Below are 24089 nucleotides of genomic sequence, written 5' to 3' on the forward strand. Positions count from 1 at the left end.
ATTTCTTCTGCATAAGAAATGAACCAGTGCTAAGGGTTTTAATACATGTGGTAAGTACGTAGCGCTGTGGCTTAGTTGTCTAAAGTGCCTGTCTTGTAAACAGGAGACCCTGAGTTCAAATTTCAGCAGTGCCTTGTTTTCATCATCTCAGAAACAAACTTCCTAGCTAAGAAATGGGAATTTCAATGACGTATAACACAAATTTTCCGTGGCTACGTCTCTACTAATAATGCAATTGTGATTTTAAGAATTTCTTCTGCATAAGAAATGAACCAGTCCTCAGGGTTTTAATTCCAACTTTTCAATCTTTCCTAATTTTTCCTCCTTTTGGCCCTGCTCTGGCATTCCTTCAATCTGCCTATTCTGTGTCATAACTTGGAAGAAAAACAAGTCCCAAATTGAAGCTGTGCTAAAAGATGGATCATTCAATTATAGAATTTCAAAACATAAGGCCTTGTCATTGAACCAGAATCTATTGCATACTGCAAATTGTCAATGTCGTTGAATGAATGCTATTCATAATTTACTTGGTTTCTTAATTGTCATGACTGAAAATGAAATCCTGTTCCACGTTTTTGCTGTGCATGGAATACAACTCAACTCAATGTTGTTTCGCTAAGTTAACCACTTGAAATGTTCGATTGGTTCTTATGTGTTCCCTGCATTTCACGTGGAAAGCTTGTGGCGCTGTGGCTTAGTTGGTTAAAGCGCCTGTCTTGTAAACAGGAGATCCTGAGTTCGAATTTCAGCAGTGCCTTGTTTTCATCATCTCAGAAACAAACTTCCTATCTTAAAAATGGAAATTCCATTGACGTACAACCTCAAACTTACCATGGCTACTTCTCTACTGATAGTGAAATTTAGAGTTTCTTCTGCATAAGAAATGAACCAGTGCTCAGGGTTTTAATACATGTGGTAAGTACGTAGTGCTGTGGCTTAGTTGTCTAAAGTGCCTGTCTTGTAAACAGGAGACCCTGAGTTCAAATCTCAGCAGTGCCTTGTCTTCATCATCTCAGACACAAACTTCCTAGCTAAGAAATGGGAATTTCAATGACGTATAACTCAAATTTTCCGTGGCTACGTCTCTACTAATAATGCAATTGTGATTTTAAGAATTTCTTCTGCATAAGAAATGAACCAGTTCTCAGGGTTTTAATTCCAACTTTTCAATCTTTCCTAATTTTTCCTCCTTTTGGCCCTGCTGTGGCATTCCTTCAATCTGCCTATTCTGTGTCATAACTTGGAAGAAAAACAAGTCCCAAATTGAAGCTGTGCTAAAAGATGGATCATTCAATTATAGAATTTCAAAACATAAGGCCTTGTCATTGAACCAGAATCTATTGCATACTGCAAATTGTCAATGTCGTTGAATGAATGCTATTCATAATTTACTTGGTTTCTTAATTGTCATGACTGAAAATGAAATCCTGTTCCACGTTTTTGCTGTGCATGGAATACAACTCAACTCAATGTTGTTTCGCTAAGTTAACCACTTGAAATGTTCGATTGGTTCTTATGTGTTCCCTGCATTTCACGTGGAAAGCTTGTGGCGCTGTGGCTTAGTTGGTTAAAGCACCTGTCTTGTAAACAGGAGATCCTGAGTTCGAAACTCAGCAGTGCCTTGTTTTCATCATCTCTTTAACAAACTTCCTATCTTAAAAATGGGAATTCCATTGACGTACAACCTCAAACTTACCATGGCTACGTCTCTACTGATAAAGCAATTGTGAAATTTGGAGTTTCTTCTGCATAAGAAATGAACCAGTGCTCAGGGTTTTAATACATGTGGTAAGTATGTAGCGCTGTGGCTTAGTTGTCTAAAGTGCCTGTCTTGTAAACAGGAGACCCTGAGTTCAAATCTCAGCAGTGCCTTGTTTTCATCATTCATGTCAGAAACAAACTTCATAGCTAAGAAATGGGAATTTCAATGACGTATAACTCAAATTTTCCGTGGCTACGTCTCTACTAATAATGCAATTGTGATTTTAAGAATTTCTTCTGCATAAGAAATGAACCAGTGCTAAGGGTTTTAATACATGTGGTAAGTACGTAGCGCTGTGGCTTAGTTGTCTAAAGTGCCTGTCTTGTAAACAGGAGACCCTGAGTTCAAATTTCAGCAGTGCCTTGTTTTCATCATCTCAGAAACAAACTTCCTAGCTAAGAAATGGGAATTTCAATGACGTATAACACAAATTTTCCGTGGCTACGTCTCTACTAATAATGCAATTGTGATTTTAAGAATTTCTTCTGCATAAGAAATGAACCAGTCCTCAGGGTTTTAATTCCAACTTTTCAATCTTTCCTAATTTTTCCTCCTTTTGGCCCTGCTCTGGCATTCCTTCAATCTGCCTATTCTGTGTCATAACTTGGAAGAAAAACAAGTCCCAAATTGAAGCTGTGCTAAAAGATGGATCATTCAATTATAGAATTTCAAAACATAAGGCCTTGTCATTGAACCAGAATCTATTGCGTACTGCAAATTGTCAATGTCGTTGAATGAATGCTATTCATAATTTACTTGGTTTCTTAATTGTCATGACTGAAAATGAAATCCTGTTCCACGTTTTTGCTGTGCATGGAATACAACTCAACTCAATGTTGTTTCGCTAAGTTAACCACTTGAAATGTTCGATTGGTTCTTATGTGTTCCCTGCATTTCACGTGGAAAGCTTGTGGCGCTGTGGCTTAGTTGGTTAAAGCGCCTGTCTTGTAAACAGGAGATCCTGAGTTCGAATTTCAGCAGTGCCTTGTTTTCATCATCTCAGAAACAAACTTCCTATCTTAAAAATGGAAATTCCATTGACGTACAACCTCAAACTTACCATGGCTACTTCTCTACTGATAGTGAAATTTAGAGTTTCTTCTGCATAAGAAATGAACCAGTGCTCAGGGTTTTAATACATGTGGTAAGTACGTAGTGCTGTGGCTTAGTTGTCTAAAGTGCCTGTCTTGTAAACAGGAGACCCTGAGTTCAAATCTCAGCAGTGCCTTGTCTTCATCATCTCAGACACAAACTTCCTAGCTAAGAAATGGGAATTTCAATGACGTATAACTCAAATTTTCCGTGGCTACGTCTCTACTAATAATGCAATTGTGATTTTAAGAATTTCTTCTGCATAAGAAATGAACCAGTTCTCAGGGTTTTAATTCCAACTTTTCAATCTTTCCTAATTTTTCCTCCTTTTGGCCCTGCTGTGGCATTCCTTCAATCTGCCTATTCTGTGTCATAACTTGGAAGAAAAACAAGTCCCAAATTGAAGCTGTGCTAAAAGATGGATCATTCAATTATAGAATTTCAAAACATAAGGCCTTGTCATTGAACCAGAATCTATTGCATACTGCAAATTGTCAATGTCGTTGAATGAATGCTATTCATAATTTACTTGGTTTCTTAATTGTCATGACTGAAAATGAAATCCTGTTCCACGTTTTTGCTGTGCATGGAATACAACTCAACTCAATGTTGTTTCGCTAAGTTAACCACTTGAAATGTTCGATTGGTTCTTATGTGTTCCCTGCATTTCACGTGGAAAGCTTGTGGCGCTGTGGCTTAGTTGGTTAAAGCACCTGTCTTGTAAACAGGAGATCCTGAGTTCGAATCTCAGCAGTGCCTTGTTTTCATCATCTCTTTAACAAACTTCCTATCTTAAAAATGGGAATTCCATTGACGTACAACCTCAAACTTACCATGGCTATGTCTCTACTGATAGTGCAATTGTGAAATTTAGAGTTTCTTCTGCATAAGAAATGAACCAGTGCTCAGGGTTTTAATACATGTGGTAAGTACGTAGCGCTGTGGCTTAGTTGTCTAAAGTGCCTGTCTTGTAAATAGGAGACCCTGAGTTCAAATCTCAGCAGTGCCTTGTTTTCATCATCTCAGAAACAAACTTCCTAGCTAAGAAATGGGAATTTCAATGACGTATAACACAAATTTTCCGTGGCTACGTCTCTACTAATAATGCAATTGTGATTTTAAGAATTTCTTCTGCATAAGAAATGAACCAGTCCTCAGGGTTTTAATTCCAACTTTTCAATCTTTCCTAATTTTTCCTCCTTTTGGCCCTGCTGTGGTATTCCTTCAATCTGCCTATTCTGTGTCATAACTTGGAAGAAAAACAAGTCCCAAATTGAAGCTGTGCTAAAAGATGGATCATTCAATTATAGAATTTCAAAACATAAGGCCTTGTCATTGAACCAGAATCTATTGCATACTGCAAATTGTCAATGTCGTTGAATGAATGCTATTCATAATTTACTTGGTTTCTTAATTGTCATGACTGAAAATGAAATCCTGTTCCACGTTTTTGCTGTGCATGGAATACAACTCAACTCAATGTTGTTTCGCTAAGTTAACCACTTGAAATGGTCGATTGGTTCTTATGTGTTCCCTGCATTTCACATGGAAAGCTTGTGGTGCTGTGGCTTAGTTGGTTAAAGCGCCTGTATTGTAAACAGGAGATCCTGAGTTCGAATCTCAGCAGTGCCTTGTTTTCATCATCTCTTTAACAAACTTCCTATCTTAAAAATGGGAATTCCATTGACGTACAACCTCAAACTTACCATGGCTACGTCTCTACTGATAGTGCAATTGTGAAATTTAGAGTTTCTTCTGCATAAGAAATGAACCAGTGCTCAGGGTTTTAATACATGTGGTAAGTACGTAGCGCTGTGGCTTAGTTGTCTAAAGTGCCTGTCTTGTAAACAGGAGACCCTGAGTTCAAATCTCAGCAGTGCCTTGTTTTCATCATCTCAGAAACAAACTTCCTAGCTAAGAAATGGGAATTTCAATGACGTATAACTCAAATTTTCCGTGGCTACGTCTCTACTAATAATGCAATTGTGATTTTAAGAATTTCTTCTGCATCAGAAATGAACCAGTCCTCAGGGTTTTAATTCCAACTTTTCAATCTTTCCTAATTTTTCCTCCTTTTGGCCCTGCTGTGGCATTCCTTCAATCTGCCTATTCTGTGTCATAACTTGGAAGAAAAACAAGTCCCAAATTGAAGCTGTGCTAAAAGATGGATCATTCAATTATAGAATTTCAAAACATAAGGCCTTGTCATTGAACCAGAATCTATTGCATACTGCAAATTGTCAATGTCGTTGAATGAATGCTATTCATAATTTACTTGGTTTCTTAAATGTCATGACTGAAAATGAAATCCTGTTCCACGTTTTTGCTGTGCATGGAATACAACTCAACTCAATGTTGTTTCGCTAAGTTAACCACTTGAAATGTTCGATTGGTTCTTATGTGTTCACTGCATTTCACGTGGAAAGCTTGTGGCGCTGTGGCTTAGTTGGTTAAAGCGCCTGTCTTGTAAACAGGAGATCCTGAGTTCGAATCTCAGCAGTGCCTTGTTTTCATCATCTCTTTAACAAACTTCCTATCTTAAAAATGGGAATTCCATTGACGTACAACCTCAAACTTACCATGGCTATGTCTCTACTGATAGTGCAATTGTGAAATTTAGAGTTTCTTCTGCATAAGAAATGAACCAGTGCTCAGGGTTTTAATACATGTGGTAAGTACGTAGCGCTGTGGCTTAGTTGTCTAAAGTGCCTGTCTTGTAAACAGGAGACCCTGAGTTCAAATCTCAGCAGTGCCTTGTTTTCATCATCTCAGAAACAAACTTCCTAGCTAAGAAATGGGAATTTCAATGACGTATAACTCAAATTTTCCGTGGCTACGTCTCTACTAATAATGCAATTGTGATTTTAAGAATTTCTTCTGCATCAGAAATGAACCAGTCCTCAGGGTTTTAATTCCAACTTTTCAATCTTTCCTAATTTTTCCTCCTTTTGGCCCTGCTGTGGCATTCCTTCAATCTGCCTATTCTGTGTCATAACTTGGAAGAAAAACAAGTCCCAAATTGAAGCTGTGCTAAAAGATGGATCATTCAATTATAGAATTTCAAAACATAAGGCCTTGTCATTGAACCAGAATCTATTGCATACTGCAAATTGTCAATGTCGTTGAATGAATGCTATTCATAATTTACTTGGTTTCTTAAATGTCATGACTGAAAATGAAATCCTGTTCCACGTTTTTGCTGTGCATGGAATACAACTCAACTCAATGTTGTTTCGCTAAGTTAACCACTTGAAATGTTCGATTGGTTCTTATGTGTTCACTGCATTTCACGTGGAAAGCTTGTGGCGCTGTGGCTTAGTTGGTTAAAGCGCCTGTCTTGTAAACAGGAGATCCTGAGTTCGAATCTCAGCAGTGCCTTGTTTTCATCATCTCTTTAACAAACTTCCTATCTTAAAAATGGGAATTCCATTGACGTACAACCTCAAACTTACCATGGCTATGTCTCTACTGATAGTGCAATTGTGAAATTTAGAGTTTCTTCTGCATAAGAAATGAACCAGTGCTCAGGGTTTTAATACATGTGGTAAGTACGTAGCGCTGTGGCTTAGTTGTCTAAAGTGCCTGTCTTGTAAACAGGAGACCCTGAGTTCAAATCTCAGCAGTGCCTTGTTTTCATCATCTCAGAAACAAACTTCCTAGCTAAGAAATGGGAATTTCAATGACGTATAACACAAATTTTCCGTGGCTACGTCTCTACTAATAATGCAATTGTGATTTTAAGAATTTCTTCTGCATCAGAAATGAACCAGTCCTCAGGGTTTTAATTCCAACTTTTCAATCTTTCCTAATTTTTCCTCCTTTTGGCCCTGCTGTGGCATTCCTTCAATCTGCCTATTCTGTGTCATAACTTGGAAGAAAAACAAGTCCCAAATTGAAGCTGTGCTAAAAGATGGATCATTCAATTATAGAATTTCAAAACATAAGGCCTTGTCATTGAACCAGAATCTATTGCATACTGCAAATTGTCAATGTCGTTGAATGAATGCTATTCATAATTTACTTGGTTTCTTAAATGTCATGACTGAAAATGAAATCCTGTTCCACGTTTTTGCTGTGCATGGAATACAACTCAACTCAATGTTGTTTCGCTAAGTTAACCACTTGAAATGTTCGATTGGTTCTTATGTGTTCACTGCATTTCACGTGGAAAGCTTGTGGCGCTGTGGCTTAGTTGGTTAAAGCGCCTGTCTTGTAAACAGGAGATCCTGAGTTCGAATCTCAGCAGTGCCTTGTTTTCATCATCTCTTTAACAAACTTCCTATCTTAAAAATGGGAATTCCATTGACGTACAACCTCAAACTTACCATGGCTATGTCTCTACTGATAGTGCAATTGTGAAATTTAGAGTTTCTTCTGCATAAGAAATGAACCAGTGCTCAGGGTTTTAATACATGTGGTAAGTACGTAGCGCTGTGGCTTAGTTGTCTAAAGTGCCTGTCTTGTAAACAGGAGACCCTGAGTTCAAATCTCAGCAGTGCCTTGTTTTCATCATCTCAGAAACAAACTTCCTAGCTAAGAAATGGGAATTTCAATGACGTATAACACAAATTTTCCGTGGCTACGTCTCTACTAATAATGCAATTGTGATTTTAAGAATTTCTTCTGCATCAGAAATGAACCAGTCCTCAGGGTTTTAATTCCAACTTTTCAATCTTTCCTAATTTTTCCTCCTTTTGGCCCTGCTGTGGCATTCCTTCAATCTGCCTATTCTGTGTCATAACTTGGAAGAAAAACAAGTCCCAAATTGAAGCTGTGCTAAAAGATGGATCATTCAATTATAGAATTTCAAAACATAAGGCCTTGTCATTGAACCAGAATCTATTGCATACTGCAAATTGTCAATGTCGTTGAATGAATGCTATTCATAATTTACTTGGTTTCTTAAATGTCATGACTGAAAATGAAATCCTGTTCCACGTTTTTGCTGTGCATGGAATACAACTCAACTCAATGTTGTTTCGCTAAGTTAACCACTTGAAATGTTCGATTGGTTCTTATGTGTTCACTGCATTTCACGTGGAAAGCTTGTGGCGCTGTGGCTTAGTTGGTTAAAGCGCCTGTCTTGTAAACAGGAGATCCTGAGTTCGAATCTCAGCAGTGCCTTGTTTTCATCATCTCTTTAACAAACTTCCTATCTTAAAAATGGGAATTCCATTGACGTACAACCTCAAACTTACCATGGCTATGTCTCTACTGATAGTGCAATTGTGAAATTTAGAGTTTCTTCTGCATAAGAAATGAACCAGTGCTCAGGGTTTTAATACATGTGGTAAGTACGTAGCGCTGTGGCTTAGTTGTCTAAAGTGCCTGTCTTGTAAACAGGAGACCCTGAGTTCAAATCTCAGCAGTGCCTTGTTTTCATCATCTCAGAAACAAACTTCCTAGCTAAGAAATGGGAATTTCAATGACGTATAACACAAATTTTCCGTGGCTACGTCTCTACTAATAATGCAATTGTGATTTTAAGAATTTCTTCTGCATCAGAAATGAACCAGTCCTCAGGGTTTTAATTCCAACTTTTCAATCTTTCCTAATTTTTCCTCCTTTTGGCCCTGCTGTGGCATTCCTTCAATCTGCCTATTCTGTGTCATAACTTGGAAGAAAAACCTCAAACTTACCATGGCTACGTCTCTACTGATAGTGCAATTGTGAAATTTAGAGTTTCTTCTGCATAAGAAATGAACCAGTGCTCAGGGTTTTAATACATGTGGTAAGTACGTAGCGCTGTGGCTTAGTTGTCTAAAGTGCCTGTCTTGTAAACAGGAGACCCTGAGTTCAAATCTCAGCAGTGCCTTGTTTTCATCATCTCAGAAACAAACTTCCTAGCTAAGAAATGGGAATTTCAATGACGTATAACACAAATTTTCCGTGGCTACGTCTCTACTAATAATGCAATTGTGATTTTAAGAATTTCTTCTGCATCAGAAATGAACCAGTCCTCAGGGTTTTAATTCCAACTTTTCAATCTTTCCTAATTTTTCCTCCTTTTGGCCCTGCTGTGGCATTCCTTCAATCTGCCTATTCTGTGTCATAACTTGGAAGAAAAACAAGTCCCAAATTGAAGCTGTGCTAAAAGATGGATCATTCAATTATAGAATTTCAAAACATAAGGCCTTGTCATTGAACCAGAATCTATTGCATACTGCAAATTGTCAATGTCGTTGAATGAATGCTATTCATAATTTACTTGGTTTCTTAAATGTCATGACTGAAAATGAAATCCTGTTCCACGTTTTTGCTGTGCATGGAATACAACTCAACTCAATGTTGTTTCGCTAAGTTAACCACTTGAAATGTTCGATTGGTTCTTATGTGTTCACTGCATTTCACGTGGAAAGCTTGTGGCGCTGTGGCTTAGTTGGTTAAAGCGCCTGTCTTGTAAACAGGAGATCCTGAGTTCGAATCTCAGCAGTGCCTTGTTTTCATCATCTCTTTAACAAACTTCCTATCTTAAAAATGGGAATTCCATTGACGTACAACCTCAAACTTACCATGGCTATGTCTCTACTGATAGTGCAATTGTGAAATTTAGAGTTTCTTCTGCATAAGAAATGAACCAGTGCTCAGGGTTTTAATACATGTGGTAAGTACGTAGCGCTGTGGCTTAGTTGTCTAAAGTGCCTGTCTTGTAAACAGGAGACCCTGAGTTCAAATCTCAGCAGTGCCTTGTTTTCATCATCTCAGAAACAAACTTCCTAGCTAAGAAATGGGAATTTCAATGACGTATAACACAAATTTTCCGTGGCTACGTCTCTACTAATAATGCAATTGTGATTTTAAGAATTTCTTCTGCATAAGAAATGAACCAGTCCTCAGGGTTTTAATTCCAACTTTTCAATCTTTCCTAATTTTTCCTCCTTTTGGCCCTGCTGTGGCATTCCTTCAATCTGCCTATTCTGTGTCATAACTTGGAAGAAAAACAAGTCCCAAATTGAAGCTGTGCTAAAAGATGGATCATTCAATTATAGAATTTCAAAACATAAGGCCTTGTCATTGAACCAGAATCTATTGCATACTGCAAATTGTCAATGTCGTTGAATGAATGCTATTCATAATTTACTTGGTTTCTTAATTGTCATGACTGAAAATGAAATCCTGTTCCACGTTTTTGCTGTGCATGGAATACAACTCAACTCAATGTTGTTTCGCTAAGTTAACCACTTGAAATGGTCGATTGGTTCTTATGTGTTCCCTGCATTTCACATGGAAAGCTTGTGGTGCTGTGGCTTAGTTGGTTAAAGCGCCTGTATTGTAAACAGGAGATCCTGAGTTCGAATCTCAGCAGTGCCTTGTTTTCATCATCTCTTTAACAAACTTCCTATCTTAAAAATGGGAATTCCATTGACGTACAACCTCAAACTTACCATGGCTACGTCTCTACTGATAGTGCAATTGTGAAATTTAGAGTTTCTTCTGCATAAGAAATGAACCAGTGCTCAGGGTTTTAATACATGTGGTAAGTACGTAGCGCTGTGGCTTAGTTGTCTAAAGTGCCTGTCTTGTAAACAGGAGACCCTGAGTTCAAATCTCAGCAGTGCCTTGTTTTCATCATCTCAGAAACAAACTTCCTAGCTAAGAAATGGGAATTTCAATGACGTATAACTCAAATTTTCCGTGGCTACGTCTCTACTAATAATGCAATTGTGATTTTAAGAATTTCTTCTGCATCAGAAATGAACCAGTCCTCAGGGTTTTAATTCCAACTTTTCAATCTTTCCTAATTTTTCCTCCTTTTGGCCCTGCTGTGGCATTCCTTCAATCTGCCTATTCTGTGTCATAACTTGGAAGAAAAACAAGTCCCAAATTGAAGCTGTGCTAAAAGATGGATCATTCAATTATAGAATTTCAAAACATAAGGCCTTGTCATTGAACCAGAATCTATTGCATACTGCAAATTGTCAATGTCGTTGAATGAATGCTATTCATAATTTACTTGGTTTCTTAATTGTCATGACTGAAAATGAAATCCTGTTCCACGTTTTTGCTGTGCATGGAATGCAACTCAATGTTGTTTCGCTAAGTTAACCACTTGAAATGTTCGATTGGTTCTTATGTGTTCCCTGCATTTCACGTGGAAAGCTTGTGGCGCTGTGGCTTAGTTGGTTAAAGCGCCTGTCTTGTAAACAGGAGATCCTGAGTTCGAATCTCAGCAGTGCCTTGTTTTCATCATCTCAGAAACAAACTTCCTAGCTAAGAAATGGGAATTTCAATGACGTATAACTCAAATTTTCCGTGGCTACGTCTCTACTAATAATGCAATTGTGATTTTAAGAATTTCTTCTGCATCAGAAATGAACCAGTCCTCAGGGTTTTAATTCCAACTTTTCAATCTTTCCTAATTTTTCCTCCTTTTGGCCCTGCTGTGGCATTCCTTCAATCTGCCTATTCTGTGTCATAACTTGGAAGAAAAACAAGTCCCAAATTGAAGCTGTGCTAAAAGATGGATCATTCAATTATAGAATTTCAAAACATAAGGCCTTGTCATTGAACCAGAATCTATTGCATACTGCAAATTGTCAATGTCGTTGAATGAATGCTATTCATAATTTACTTGGTTTCTTAATTGTCATGACTGAAAATGAAATCCTGTTCCACGTTTTTGCTGTGCATGGAATACAACTCAACTCAATGTTGTTTCGCTAAGTTAACCACTTGAAATGGTCGATTGGTTCTTATGTGTTCCCTGCATTTCACATGGAAAGCTTGTGGTGCTGTGGCTTAGTTGGTTAAAGCGCCTGTATTGTAAACAGGAGATCCTGAGTTCGAATCTCAGCAGTGCCTTGTTTTCATCATCTCTTTAACAAACTTCCTATCTTAAAAATGGGAATTCCATTGACGTACAACCTCAAACTTACCATGGCTACGTCTCTACTGATAGTGCAATTGTGAAATTTAGAGTTTCTTCTGCATAAGAAATGAACCAGTGCTCAGGGTTTTAATACATGTGGTAAGTACGTAGCGCTGTGGCTTAGTTGTCTAAAGTGCCTGTCTTGTAAACAGGAGACCCTGAGTTCAAATCTCAGCAGTGCCTTGTTTTCATCATCTCAGAAACAAACTTCCTAGCTAAGAAATGGGAATTTCAATGACGTATAACTCAAATTTTCCGTGGCTACGTCTCTACTAATAATGCAATTGTGATTTTAAGAATTTCTTCTGCATCAAAAAATGAACCAGTCCTCAGGGTTTTAATTCCAACTTTTCAATCTTTCCTAATTTTTCCTCCTTTTGGCCCTGCTGTGGCATTCCTTCAATCTGCCTATTCTGTGTCATAACTTGGAAGAAAAACAAGTCCCAAATTGAAGCTGTGCTAAAAGATGGATCATTCAATTATAGAATTTCAAAACATAAGGCCTTGTCATTGAACCAGAATCTATTGCATACTGCAAATTGTCAATGTCGTTGAATGAATGCTATTCATAATTTACTTGGTTTCTTAATTGTCATGACTGAAAATGAAATCCTGTTCCACGTTTTTGCTGTGCATGGAATGCAACTCAATGTTGTTTCGCTAAGTTAACCACTTGAAATGTTCGATTGGTTCTTATGTGTTCCCTGCATTTCACGTGGAAAGCTTGTGGCGCTGTGGCTTAGTTGGTTAAAGCGCCTGTCTTGTAAACAGGAGATCCTGAGTTCGAATCTCAGCAGTGCCTTGTTTTCATCATCTCTTTAACAAACTTCCTATCTTAAAAATGGGAATTCCATTGACGTACAACCTCAAACTTACCATGGCTATGTCTCTACTGATAGTGCAATTGTGAAATTTAGAGTTTCTTCTGCATAAGAAATGAACCAGTGCTCAGGGTTTTAATACATGTGGTAAGTACGTAGCGCTGTGGCTTAGTTGTCTAAAGTGCCTGTCTTGTAAACAGGAGACCCTGAGTTCAAATCTCAGCAGTGCCTTGTTTTCATCATCTCAGAAACAAACTTCCTAGCTAAGAAATGGGAATTTCAATGACGTATAACACAAATTTTCCGTGGCTACGTCTCTACTAATAATGCAATTGTGATTTTAAGAATTTCTTCTGCATAAGAAATGAACCAGTCCTCAGGGTTTTAATTCCAACTTTTCAATCTTTCCTAATTTTTCCTCCTTTTGGCCCTGCTGTGGCATTCCTTCAATCTGCCTATTCTGTGTCATAACTTGGAAGAAAAACAAGTCCCAAATTGAAGCTGTGCTAAAAGATGGATCATTCAATTATAGAATTTCAAAACATAAGGCCTTGTCATTGAACCAGAATCTATTGCATACTGCAAATTGTCAATGTCGTTGAATGAATGCTATTCATAATTTACTTGGTTTCTTAATTGTCATGACTGAAAATGAAATCCTGTTCCACGTTTTTGCTGTGCATGGAATACAACTCAACTCAATGTTGTTTCGCTAAGTTAACCACTTGAAATGGTCGATTGGTTCTTATGTGTTCCCTGCATTTCACATGGAAAGCTTGTGGTGCTGTGGCTTAGTTGGTTAAAGCGCCTGTATTGTAAACAGGAGATCCTGAGTTCGAATCTCAGCAGTGCCTTGTTTTCATCATCTCTTTAACAAACTTCCTATCTTAAAAATGGGAATTCCATTGACGTACAACCTCAAACTTACCATGGCTATGTCTCTACTGATAGTGCAATTGTGAAATTTAGAGTTTCTTCTGCATAAGAAATGAACCAGTGCTCAGGGTTTTAATACATGTGGTAAGTACGTAGCGCTGTGGCTTAGTTGTCTAAAGTGCCTGTCTTGTAAACAGGAGACCCTGAGTTCAAATCTCAGCAGTGCCTTGTTTTCATCATCTCAGAAACAAACTTCCTAGCTAAGAAATGGGAATTTCAATGACGTATAACTCAAATTTTCCGTGGCTACGTCTCTACTAATAATGCAATTGTGATTTTAAGAATTTCTTCTGCATCAGAAATGAACCAGTCCTCAGGGTTTTAATTCCAACTTTTCAATCTTTCCTAATTTTTCCTCCTTTTGGCCCTGCTGTGGCATTCCTTCAATCTGCCTATTCTGTGTCATAACTTGGAAGAAAAACAAGTCCCAAATTGAAGCTGTGCTAAAAGATGGATCATTCAATTATAGAATTTCAAAACATAAGGCCTTGTCATTGAACCAGAATCTATTGCATACTGCAAATTGTCAATGTCGTTGAATGAATGCTATTCATAATTTACTTGGTTTCTTAATTGTCATGACTGAAAATGAAATCCTGTTCCACGTTTTTGCTGTGCATGGAATGCAACTCAATGTTGTTTCGCTAAGTTAACCACTTGAAATGTTCGATTGGTTCTTATGTGTTCCCTGCATTTCACGTGGAAAGCTTGTGGCGCTGTGGCTTAGTTGGTTAAAGCGCCTGTCTTGTAAACAGGAGATCCTGAGTTCGAATCTCAGCAGTGCCTTGTTTTCATCATCTCTTTAACAAACTTCCTATCTTAAAAATGGGAATTCCATTGACGTACAACCTCAAACTTACCATGGCTATGTCTCTACTGATAGTGCAATTGTGAAATTTAGAGTTTCTTCTGCATAAGAAATGAACCAGTGCTCAGGGTTTTAATACATGTGGTAAGTACGTAGCGCTGTGGCTTAGTTGTCTAAAGTGCCTGTCTTGTAAACAGGAGACCCTGAGTTCAAATCTCAGCAGTGCCTTGTTTTCATCATCTCAGAAACAAACTTCCTAGCTAAGAAATGGGAATTTCAATGACGTATAACACAAATTTTCCGTGGCTACGTCTCTACTAATAATGCAATTGTGATTTTAAGAATTTCTTCTGCATAAGAAATGAACCAGTCCTCAGGGTTTTAATTCCAACTTTTCAATCTTTCCTAATTTTTCCTCCTTTTGGCCCTGCTGTGGCATTCCTTCAATCTGCCTATTCTGTGTCATAACTTGGAAGAAAAACAAGTCCCAAATTGAAGCTGTGCTAAAAGATGGATCATTCCATTATAGAATTTCAAAACATAAGGCCTTGTCATTGAACCAGAATCTATTGCATACTGCAAATTGTCAATGTCGTTGAATGAATGCTATTCATAATTTACTTGGTTTCTTAATTGTCATGACTGAAAATGAAATCCTGTTCCACGTTTTTGCTGTGCATGGAATGCAACTCAATGTTGTTTCGCTAAGTTAACCACTTGAAATGTTCGATTGGTTCTTATGTGTTCCCTGCATTTCACGTGGAAAGCTTGTGGCGCTGTGGCTTAGTTGGTTAAAGCGCCTGTCTTGTAAACAGGAGATCCTGAGTTCGAATCTCAGCAGTGCCTTGTTTTCATCATCTCTTTAACAAACTTCCTATCTTAAAAATGGGAATTCCATTGACGTACAACCTCAAACTTACCATGGCTATGTCTCTACTGATAGTGCAATTGTGAAATTTAGAGTTTCTTCTGCATAAGAAATGAACCAGTGCTCAGGGTTTTAATACATGTGGTAAGTACGTAGCGCTGTGGCTTAGTTGTCTAAAGTGCCTGTCTTGTAAACAGGAGACCCTGAGTTCAAATCTCAGCAGTGCCTTGTTTTCATCATCTCAGAAACAAACTTCCTAGCTAAGAAATGGGAATTTCAATGACGTATAACACAAATTTTCCGTGGCTACGTCTCTACTAATAATGCAATTGTGATTTTAAGAATTTCTTCTGCATAAGAAATGAACCAGTCCTCAGGGTTTTAATTCCAACTTTTCAATCTTTCCTAATTTTTCCTCCTTTTGGCCCTGCTGTGGCATTCCTTCAATCTGCCTATTCTGTGTCATAACTTGGAAGAAAAACAAGTCCCAAATTGAAGCTGTGCTAAAAGATGGATCATTCAATTATAGAATTTCAAAACATAAGGCCTTGTCATTGAACCAGAATCTATTGCATACTGCAAATTGTCAATGTCGTTGAATGAATGCTATTCATAATTTACTTGGTTTCTTAATTGTCATGACTGAAAATGAAATCCTGTTCCACGTTTTTGCTGTGCATGGAATACAACTCAACTCAATGTTGTTTCGCTAAGTTAACCACTTGAAATGGTCGATTGGTTCTTATGTGTTCCCTGCATTTCACATGGAAAGCTTGTGGTGCTGTGGCTTAGTTGGTTAAAGCGCCTGTATTGTAAACAGGAGATCCTGAGTTCGAATCTCAGCAGTGCCTTGTTTTCATCATCTCTTTAACAAACTTCCTATCTTAAAAATGGGAATTCCATTGACGTACAACCTCAAACTTACCATGGCTATGTCTCTACTGATAGTGCAATTGTGAAATTTAGAGTTTCTTCTGCATAAGAAATGAACCAGTGCTCAGGGTTTTAATACATGTGGTAAGTACGTAGCGCTGTGGCTTAGTTGTCTAAAGTGCCTGTCTTGTAAACAGGAGACCCTGAGTTCAAATCTCAGCAGTGCCTTGTTTTCATCATCTCAGAAACAAACTTCCTAGCTAAGAAATGGGAATTTCAATGACGTATAACTCAAATTTTCCGTGGCTACGTCTCTACTAATAATGCAATTGTGATTTTAAGAATTTCTTCTGCATCAGAAATGAACCAGTCCTCAGGGTTTTAATTCCAACTTTTCAATCTTTCCTAATTTTTCCTCCTTTTGGCCCTGCTGTGGCATTCCTTCAATCTGCCTATTCTGTGTCATAACTTGGAAGAAAAACAAGTCCCAAATTGAAGCTGTGCTAAAAGATGGATCATTCAATTATAGAATTTCAAAACATAAGGCCTTGTCATTGAACCAGAATCTATTGCATACTGCAAATTGTCAATGTCGTTGAATGAATGCTATTCATAATTTACTTGGTTTCTTAATTGTCATGACTGAAAATGAAATCCTGTTCCACGTTTTTGCTGTGCATGGAATGCAACTCAATGTTGTTTCGCTAAGTTAACCACTTGAAATGTTCGATTGGTTCTTATGTGTTCCCTGCATTTCACGTGGAAAGCTTGTGGCGCTGTGGCTTAGTTGGTTAAAGCGCCTGTCTTGTAAACAGGAGATCCTGAGTTCGAATCTCAGCAGTGCCTTGTTTTCATCATCTCTTTAACAAACTTCCTATCTTAAAAATGGGAATTCCATTGACGTACAACCTCAAACTTACCATGGCTATGTCTCTACTGATAGTGCAATTGTGAAATTTAGAGTTTCTTCTGCATAAGAAATGAACCAGTGCTCAGGGTTTTAATACATGTGGTAAGTACGTAGCGCTGTGGCTTAGTTGTCTAAAGTGCCTGTCTTGTAAACAGGAGACCCTGAGTTCAAATCTCAGCAGTGCCTTGTTTTCATCATCTCAGAAACAAACTTCCTAGCTAAGAAATGGGAATTTCAATGACGTATAACACAAATTTTCCGTGGCTACGTCTCTACTAATAATGCAATTGTGATTTTAAGAATTTCTTCTGCATAAGAAATGAACCAGTCCTCAGGGTTTTAATTCCAACTTTTCAATCTTTCCTAATTTTTCCTCCTTTTGGCCCTGCTGTGGCATTCCTTCAATCTGCCTATTCTGTGTCATAACTTGGAAGAAAAACAAGTCCCAAATTGAAGCTGTGCTAAAAGATGGATCATTCAATTATAGAATTTCAAAACATAAGGCCTTGTCATTGAACCAGAATCTATTGCATACTGCAAATTGTCAATGTCGTTGAATGAATGCTATTCATAATTTACTTGGTTTCTTAAATGTCATGACTGAAAATGAAATCCTGTTCCACGATTTTGCTGTGCATGGAATACAACTCAACTCAATGTTGTTTCGCTAAGTTAACCACTTGAAATGTTCGATTGGTTCTTATGTGTTCACTGCATTTCACGTGGAAAGCTTGTGGCGCTGTGGCTTAGTTGGTTAAAGCGCCTGTCTTGTAAACAGGAGATCCTGAGTTCGAATCTCAGCAGTGCCTTGTTTTCATCATCTCTTTAACAAACTTCCTATCTTAAAAATGGGAATTCCATTGACGTACAACCTCAAACTTACCATGGCTATGTCTCTACTGATAGTGCAATTGTGAAATTTAGAGTTTCTTCTGCATAAGAAATGAACCAGTGCTCAGGGTTTTAATACATGTGGTAAGTACGTAGCGCTGTGGCTTAGTTGTCTAAAGTGCCTGTCTTGTAAACAGGAGACCCTGAGTTCAAATCTCAGCAGTGCCTTGTTTTCATCATCTCAGAAACAAACTTCCTAGCTAAGAAATGGGAATTTCAATGACGTATAACACAAATTTTCCGTGGCTACGTCTCTACTAATAATGCAATTGTGATTTTAAGAATTTCTTCTGCATCAGAAATGAACCAGTCCTCAGGGTTTTAATTCCAACTTTTCAATCTTTCCTAATTTTTCCTCCTTTTGGCCCTGCTGTGGCATTCCTTCAATCTGCCTATTCTGTGTCATAACTTGGAAGAAAAACAAGTCCCAAATTGAAGCTGTGCTAAAAGATGGATCATTCAATTATAGAATTTCAAAACATAAGGCCTTGTCATTGAACCAGAATCTATTGCATACTGCAAATTGTCAATGTCGTTGAATGAATGCTATTCATAATTTACTTGGTTTCTTAAATGTCATGACTGAAAATGAAATCCTGTTCCACGTTTTTGCTGTGCATGGAATACAACTCAACTCAATGTTGTTTCGCTAAGTTAACCACTTGAAATGTTCGATTGGTTCTTATGTGTTCACTGCATTTCACGTGGAAAGCTTGTGGCGCTGTGGCTTAGTTGGTTAAAGCGCCTGTCTTGTAAACAGGAGATCCTGAGTTCGAATCTCAGCAGTGCCTTGTTTTCATCATCTCTTTAACAAACTTCCTATCTTAAAAATGGGAATTCCATTGACGTACAACCTCAAACTTACCATGGCTATGTCTCTACTGATAGTGCAATTGTGAAATTTAGAGTTTCTTCTGCATAAGAAATGAACCAGTGCTCAGGGTTTTAATACATGTGGTAAGTACGTAGCGCTGTGGCTTAGTTGTCTAAAGTGCCTGTCTTGTAAACAGGAGACCCTGAGTTCAAATCTCAGCAGTGCCTTGTTTTCATCATCTCAGAAACAAACTTCCTAGCTAAGAAATGGGAATTTCAATGACGTATAACACAAATTTTCCGTGGCTACGTCTCTACTAATAATGCAATTGTGATTTTAAGAATTTCTTCTGCATCAGAAATGAACCAGTCCTCAGGGTTTTAATTCCAACTTTTCAATCTTTCCTAATTTTTCCTCCTTTTGGCCCTGCTGTGGCATTCCTTCAATCTGCCTATTCTGTGTCATAACTTGGAAGAAAAACAAGTCCCAAATTGAAGCTGTGCTAAAAGATGGATCATTCAATTATAGAATTTCAAAACATAAGGCCTTGTCATTGAACCAGAATCTATTGCATACTGCAAATTGTCAATGTCGTTGAATGAATGCTATTCATAATTTACTTGGTTTCTTAAATGTCATGACTGAAAATGAAATCCTGTTCCACGTTTTTGCTGTGCATGGAATACAACTCAACTCAATGTTGTTTCGCTAAGTTAACCACTTGAAATGTTCGATTGGTTCTTATGTGTTCACTGCATTTCACGTGGAAAGCTTGTGGCGCTGTGGCTTAGTTGGTTAAAGTGCCTGTCTTGTAAACAGGAGATCCTGAGTTCGAATCTCAGCAGTGCCTTGTTTTCATCATCTCTTTAACAAACTTCCTATCTTAAAAATGGGAATTCCATTGACGTACAACCTCAAACTTACCATGGCTATGTCTCTACTGATAGTGCAATTGTGAAATTTAGAGTTTCTTCTGCATAAGAAATGAACCAGTGCTCAGGGTTTTAATACATGTGGTAAGTACGTAGCGCTGTGGCTTAGTTGTCTAAAGTGCCTGTCTTGTAAACAGGAGACCCTGAGTTCAAATCTCAGCAGTGCCTTGTTTTCATCATCTCAGAAACAAACTTCCTAGCTAAGAAATGGGAATTTCAATGACGTATAACACAAATTTTCCGTGGCTACGTCTCTACTAATAATGCAATTGTGATTTTAAGAATTTCTTCTGCATAAGAAATGAACCAGTCCTCAGGGTTTTAATTCCAACTTTTCAATCTTTCCTAATTTTTCCTCCTTTTGGCCCTGCTGTGGCATTCCTTCAATCTGCCTATTCTGTGTCATAACTTGGAAGAAAAACAAGTCCCAAATTGAAGCTGTGCTAAAAGATGGATCATTCAATTATAGAATTTCAAAACATAAGGCCTTGTCATTGAACCAGAATCTATTGCATACTGCAAATTGTCAATGTCGTTGAATGAATGCTATTCATAATTTACTTGGTTTCTTAAATGTCATGACTGAAAATGAAATCCTGTTCCACGTTTTTGCTGTGCATGGAATACAACTCAACTCAATGTTGTTTCGCTAAGTTAACCACTTGAAATGTTCGATTGGTTCTTATGTGTTCACTGCATTTCACGTGGAAAGCTTGTGGCGCTGTGGCTTAGTTGGTTAAAGCGCCTGTCTTGTAAACAGGAGATCCTGAGTTCGAATCTCAGCAGTGCCTTGTTTTCATCATCTCTTTAACAAACTTCCTATCTTAAAAATGGGAATTCCATTGACGTACAACCTCAAACTTACCATGGCTATGTCTCTACTGATAGTGCAATTGTGAAATTTAGAGTTTCTTCTGCATAAGAAATGAACCAGTGCTCAGGGTTTTAATACATGTGGTAAGTACGTAGCGCTGTGGCTTAGTTGTCTAAAGTGCCTGTCTTGTAAACAGGAGACCCTGAGTTCAAATCTCAGCAGTGCCTTGTTTTCATCATCTCAGAAACAAACTTCCTAGCTAAGAAATGGGAATTTCAATGACGTATAACACAAATTTTCCGTGGCTACGTCTCTACTAATAATGCAATTGTGATTTTAAGAATTTCTTCTGCATCAGAAATGAACCAGTCCTCAGGGTTTTAATTCCAACTTTTCAATCTTTCCTAATTTTTCCTCCTTTTGGCCCTGCTGTGGCATTCCTTCAATCTGCCTATTCTGTGTCATAACTTGGAAGAAAAACAAGTCCCAAATTGAAGCTGTGCTAAAAGATGGATCATTCAATTATAGAATTTCAAAACATAAGGCCTTGTCATTGAACCAGAATCTATTGCATACTGCAAATTGTCAATGTCGTTGAATGAATGCTATTCATAATTTACTTGGTTTCTTAAATGTCATGACTGAAAATGAAATCCTGTTCCACGTTTTTGCTGTGCATGGAATACAACTCAACTCAATGTTGTTTCGCTAAGTTAACCACTTGAAATGTTCGATTGGTTCTTATGTGTTCACTGCATTTCACGTGGAAAGCTTGTGGCGCTGTGGCTTAGTTGGTTAAAGCGCCTGTCTTGTAAACAGGAGATCCTGAGTTCGAATCTCAGCAGTGCCTTGTTTTCATCATCTCTTTAACAAACTTCCTATCTTAAAAATGGGAATTCCATTGACGTACAACCTCAAACTTACCATGGCTATGTCTCTACTGATAGTGCAATTGTGAAATTTAGAGTTTCTTCTGCATAAGAAATGAACCAGTGCTCAGGGTTTTAATACATGTGGTAAGTACGTAGCGCTGTGGCTTAGTTGTCTAAAGTGCCTGTCTTGTAAACAGGAGACCCTGAGTTCAAATCTCAGCAGTGCCTTGTTTTCATCATCTCAGAAACAAACTTCATAGCTAAGAAATGGGAATTTCAATGACGTATAACTCAAATTTTCCGTGGCTACGTCTCTACTAATAATGCAATTGTGATTTTAAGAATTTCTTCTGCATAAGAAATGAACCAGTGCTAAGGGTTTTAATACATGTGGTAAGTACGTAGCGCTGTGGCTTAGTTGTCTAAAGTGCCTGTCTTGTAAACAGGAGACCCTGAGTTCAAATTTCAGCAGTGCCTTGTTTTCATCATCTCAGAAACAAACTTCCTAGCTAAGAAATGGGAATTTCAATGACGTATAACACAAATTTTCCGTGGCTACGTCTCTACTAATAATGCAATTGTGATTTTAAGAATTTCTTCTGCATAAGAAATGAACCAGTCCTCAGGGTTTTAATTCCAACTTTTCAATCTTTCCTAATTTTTCCTCCTTTTGGCCCTGCTCTGGCATTCCTTCAATCTGCCTATTCTGTGTCATAACTTGGAAGAAAAACAAGTCCCAAATTGAAGCTGTGCTAAAAGATGGATCATTCAATTATAGAATTTCAAAACATAAGGCCTTGTCATTGAACCAGAATCTATTGCATACTGCAAATTGTCAATGTCGTTGAATGAATGCTATTCATAATTTACTTGGTTTCTTAAATGTCATGACTGAAAATGAAATCCTGTTCCACGTTTTTGCTGTGCATGGAATACAACTCAACTCAATGTTGTTTCGCTAAGTTAACCACTTGAAATGTTCGATTGGTTCTTATGTGTTCACTGCATTTCACGTGGAAAGCTTGTGGCGCTGTGGCTTAGTTGGTTAAAGCGCCTGTCTTGTAAACAGGAGATCCTGAGTTCGAATCTCAGCAGTGCCTTGTTTTCATCATCTCTTTAACAAACTTCCTATCTTAAAAATGGGAATTCCATTGACGTACAACCTCAAACTTACCATGGCTATGTCTCTACTGATAGTGCAATTGTGAAATTTAGAGTTTCTTCTGCATAAGAAATGAACCAGTGCTCAGGGTTTTAATACATGTGGTAAGTACGTAGCGCTGTGGCTTAGTTGTCTAAAGTGCCTGTCTTGTAAACAGGAGACCCTGAGTTCAAATCTCAGCAGTGCCTTGTTTTCATCATCTCAGAAACAAACTTCATAGCTAAGAAATGGGAATTTCAATGACGTATAACTCAAATTTTCCGTGGCTACGTCTCTACTAATAATGCAATTGTGATTTTAAGAATTTCTTCTGCATAAGAAATGAACCAGTGCTAAGGGTTTTAATACATGTGGTAAGTACGTAGCGCTGTGGCTTAGTTGTCTAAAGTGCCTGTCTTGTAAACAGGAGACCCTGAGTTCAAATTTCAGCAGTGCCTTGTTTTCATCATCTCAGAAACAAACTTCCTAGCTAAGAAATGGGAATTTCAATGACGTATAACACAAATTTTCCGTGGCTACGTCTCTACTAATAATGCAATTGTGATTTTAAGAATTTCTTCTGCATAAGAAATGAACCAGTCCTCAGGGTTTTAATTCCAACTTTTCAATCTTTCCTAATTTTTCCTCCTTTTGGCCCTGCTCTGGCATTCCTTCAATCTGCCTATTCTGTGTCATAACTTGGAAGAAAAACAAGTCCCAAATTGAAGCTGTGCTAAAAGATGGATCATTCAATTATAGAATTTCAAAACATAAGGCCTTGTCATTGAACCAGAATCTATTGCATACTGCAAATTGTCAATGTCGTTGAATGAATGCTATTCATAATTTACTTGGTTTCTTAATTGTCATGACTGAAAATGAAATCCTGTTCCACGTTTTTGCTGTGCATGGAATACAACTCAACTCAATGTTGTTTCGCTAAGTTAACCACTTGAAATGTTCGATTGGTTCTTATGTGTTCCCTGCATTTCACGTGGAAAGCTTGTGGCGCTGTGGCTTAGTTGGTTAAAGCGCCTGTCTTGTAAACAGGAGATCCTGAGTTCGAATTTCAGCAGTGCCTTGTTTTCATCATCTCAGAAACAAACTTCCTATCTTAAAAATGGAAATTCCATTGACGTACAACCTCAAACTTACCATGGCTACTTCTCTACTGATAGTGAAATTTAGAGTTTCTTCTGCATAAGAAATGAACCAGTGCTCAGGGTTTTAATACATGTGGTAAGTACGTAGTGCTGTGGCTTAGTTGTCTAAAGTGCCTGTCTTGTAAACAGGAGACCCTGAGTTCAAATCTCAGCAGTGCCTTGTCTTCATCATCTCAGACACAAACTTCCTAGCTAAGAAATGGGAATTTCAATGACGTATAACTCAAATTTTCCGTGGCTACGTCTCTACTAATAATGCAATTGTGATTTTAAGAATTTCTTCTGCATAAGAAATGAACCAGTTCTCAGGGTTTTAATTCCAACTTTTCAATCTTTCCTAATTTTTCCTCCTTTTGGCCCTGCTGTGGCATTCCTTCAATCTGCCTATTCTGTGTCATAACTTGGAAGAAAAACAAGTCCCAAATTGAAGCTGTGCTAAAAGATGGATCATTCAATTATAGAATTTCAAAACATAAGGCCTTGTCATTGAACCAGAATCTATTGCATACTGCAAATTGTCAAT

General features: G+C 37.8%; 17 non-coding genes across 17 annotated transcripts; all 17 read left to right on the forward strand.

Moving 5' to 3' along the window:
* Positions 1 to 3539: 3539 nt before the first annotated feature.
* Positions 3540 to 3613, forward strand: TRNAT-UGU (transfer RNA threonine (anticodon UGU)). Its single transcript has one exon. It is a non-coding gene; the product is annotated as a tRNA-Thr (tRNA).
* Positions 3614 to 5285: 1672 nt separating this feature from the next.
* Positions 5286 to 5359, forward strand: TRNAT-UGU (transfer RNA threonine (anticodon UGU)). The gene has a single exon. It is a non-coding gene; the product is annotated as a tRNA-Thr (tRNA).
* Positions 5360 to 6158: 799 nt separating this feature from the next.
* On the forward strand, positions 6159 to 6232 carry TRNAT-UGU (transfer RNA threonine (anticodon UGU)). Its single transcript has one exon. It is a non-coding gene; the product is annotated as a tRNA-Thr (tRNA).
* Positions 6233 to 7031: 799 nt separating this feature from the next.
* On the forward strand, positions 7032 to 7105 carry TRNAT-UGU (transfer RNA threonine (anticodon UGU)). The gene has a single exon. It is a non-coding gene; the product is annotated as a tRNA-Thr (tRNA).
* A 799-nt stretch (positions 7106 to 7904) lies between these two features.
* Positions 7905 to 7978, forward strand: TRNAT-UGU (transfer RNA threonine (anticodon UGU)). The gene has a single exon. It is a non-coding gene; the product is annotated as a tRNA-Thr (tRNA).
* Positions 7979 to 9218: 1240 nt separating this feature from the next.
* TRNAT-UGU (transfer RNA threonine (anticodon UGU)) lies at positions 9219 to 9292 on the forward strand. Its single transcript has one exon. It is a non-coding gene; the product is annotated as a tRNA-Thr (tRNA).
* Positions 9293 to 10959: 1667 nt separating this feature from the next.
* TRNAT-UGU (transfer RNA threonine (anticodon UGU)) lies at positions 10960 to 11033 on the forward strand. Its single transcript has one exon. It is a non-coding gene; the product is annotated as a tRNA-Thr (tRNA).
* A 1418-nt stretch (positions 11034 to 12451) lies between these two features.
* TRNAT-UGU (transfer RNA threonine (anticodon UGU)) lies at positions 12452 to 12525 on the forward strand. Its single transcript has one exon. It is a non-coding gene; the product is annotated as a tRNA-Thr (tRNA).
* Positions 12526 to 14192: 1667 nt separating this feature from the next.
* TRNAT-UGU (transfer RNA threonine (anticodon UGU)) lies at positions 14193 to 14266 on the forward strand. Its single transcript has one exon. It is a non-coding gene; the product is annotated as a tRNA-Thr (tRNA).
* A 794-nt stretch (positions 14267 to 15060) lies between these two features.
* TRNAT-UGU (transfer RNA threonine (anticodon UGU)) lies at positions 15061 to 15134 on the forward strand. The gene has a single exon. It is a non-coding gene; the product is annotated as a tRNA-Thr (tRNA).
* Positions 15135 to 16801: 1667 nt separating this feature from the next.
* Positions 16802 to 16875, forward strand: TRNAT-UGU (transfer RNA threonine (anticodon UGU)). The gene has a single exon. It is a non-coding gene; the product is annotated as a tRNA-Thr (tRNA).
* A 799-nt stretch (positions 16876 to 17674) lies between these two features.
* TRNAT-UGU (transfer RNA threonine (anticodon UGU)) lies at positions 17675 to 17748 on the forward strand. The gene has a single exon. It is a non-coding gene; the product is annotated as a tRNA-Thr (tRNA).
* A 799-nt stretch (positions 17749 to 18547) lies between these two features.
* Positions 18548 to 18621, forward strand: TRNAT-UGU (transfer RNA threonine (anticodon UGU)). Its single transcript has one exon. It is a non-coding gene; the product is annotated as a tRNA-Thr (tRNA).
* Positions 18622 to 19420: 799 nt separating this feature from the next.
* On the forward strand, positions 19421 to 19494 carry TRNAT-UGU (transfer RNA threonine (anticodon UGU)). Its single transcript has one exon. It is a non-coding gene; the product is annotated as a tRNA-Thr (tRNA).
* A 799-nt stretch (positions 19495 to 20293) lies between these two features.
* Positions 20294 to 20367, forward strand: TRNAT-UGU (transfer RNA threonine (anticodon UGU)). Its single transcript has one exon. It is a non-coding gene; the product is annotated as a tRNA-Thr (tRNA).
* Positions 20368 to 21166: 799 nt separating this feature from the next.
* On the forward strand, positions 21167 to 21240 carry TRNAT-UGU (transfer RNA threonine (anticodon UGU)). Its single transcript has one exon. It is a non-coding gene; the product is annotated as a tRNA-Thr (tRNA).
* Positions 21241 to 22288: 1048 nt separating this feature from the next.
* Positions 22289 to 22362, forward strand: TRNAT-UGU (transfer RNA threonine (anticodon UGU)). The gene has a single exon. It is a non-coding gene; the product is annotated as a tRNA-Thr (tRNA).
* The last annotated feature ends 1727 nt before the right edge of the window (positions 22363 to 24089 follow it).

Source organism: Ranitomeya imitator, chromosome 7, assembly GCF_032444005.1.
Source record: "Ranitomeya imitator isolate aRanImi1 chromosome 7, aRanImi1.pri, whole genome shotgun sequence".
NCBI lineage: Eukaryota > Metazoa > Chordata > Amphibia > Anura > Dendrobatidae > Ranitomeya > Ranitomeya imitator.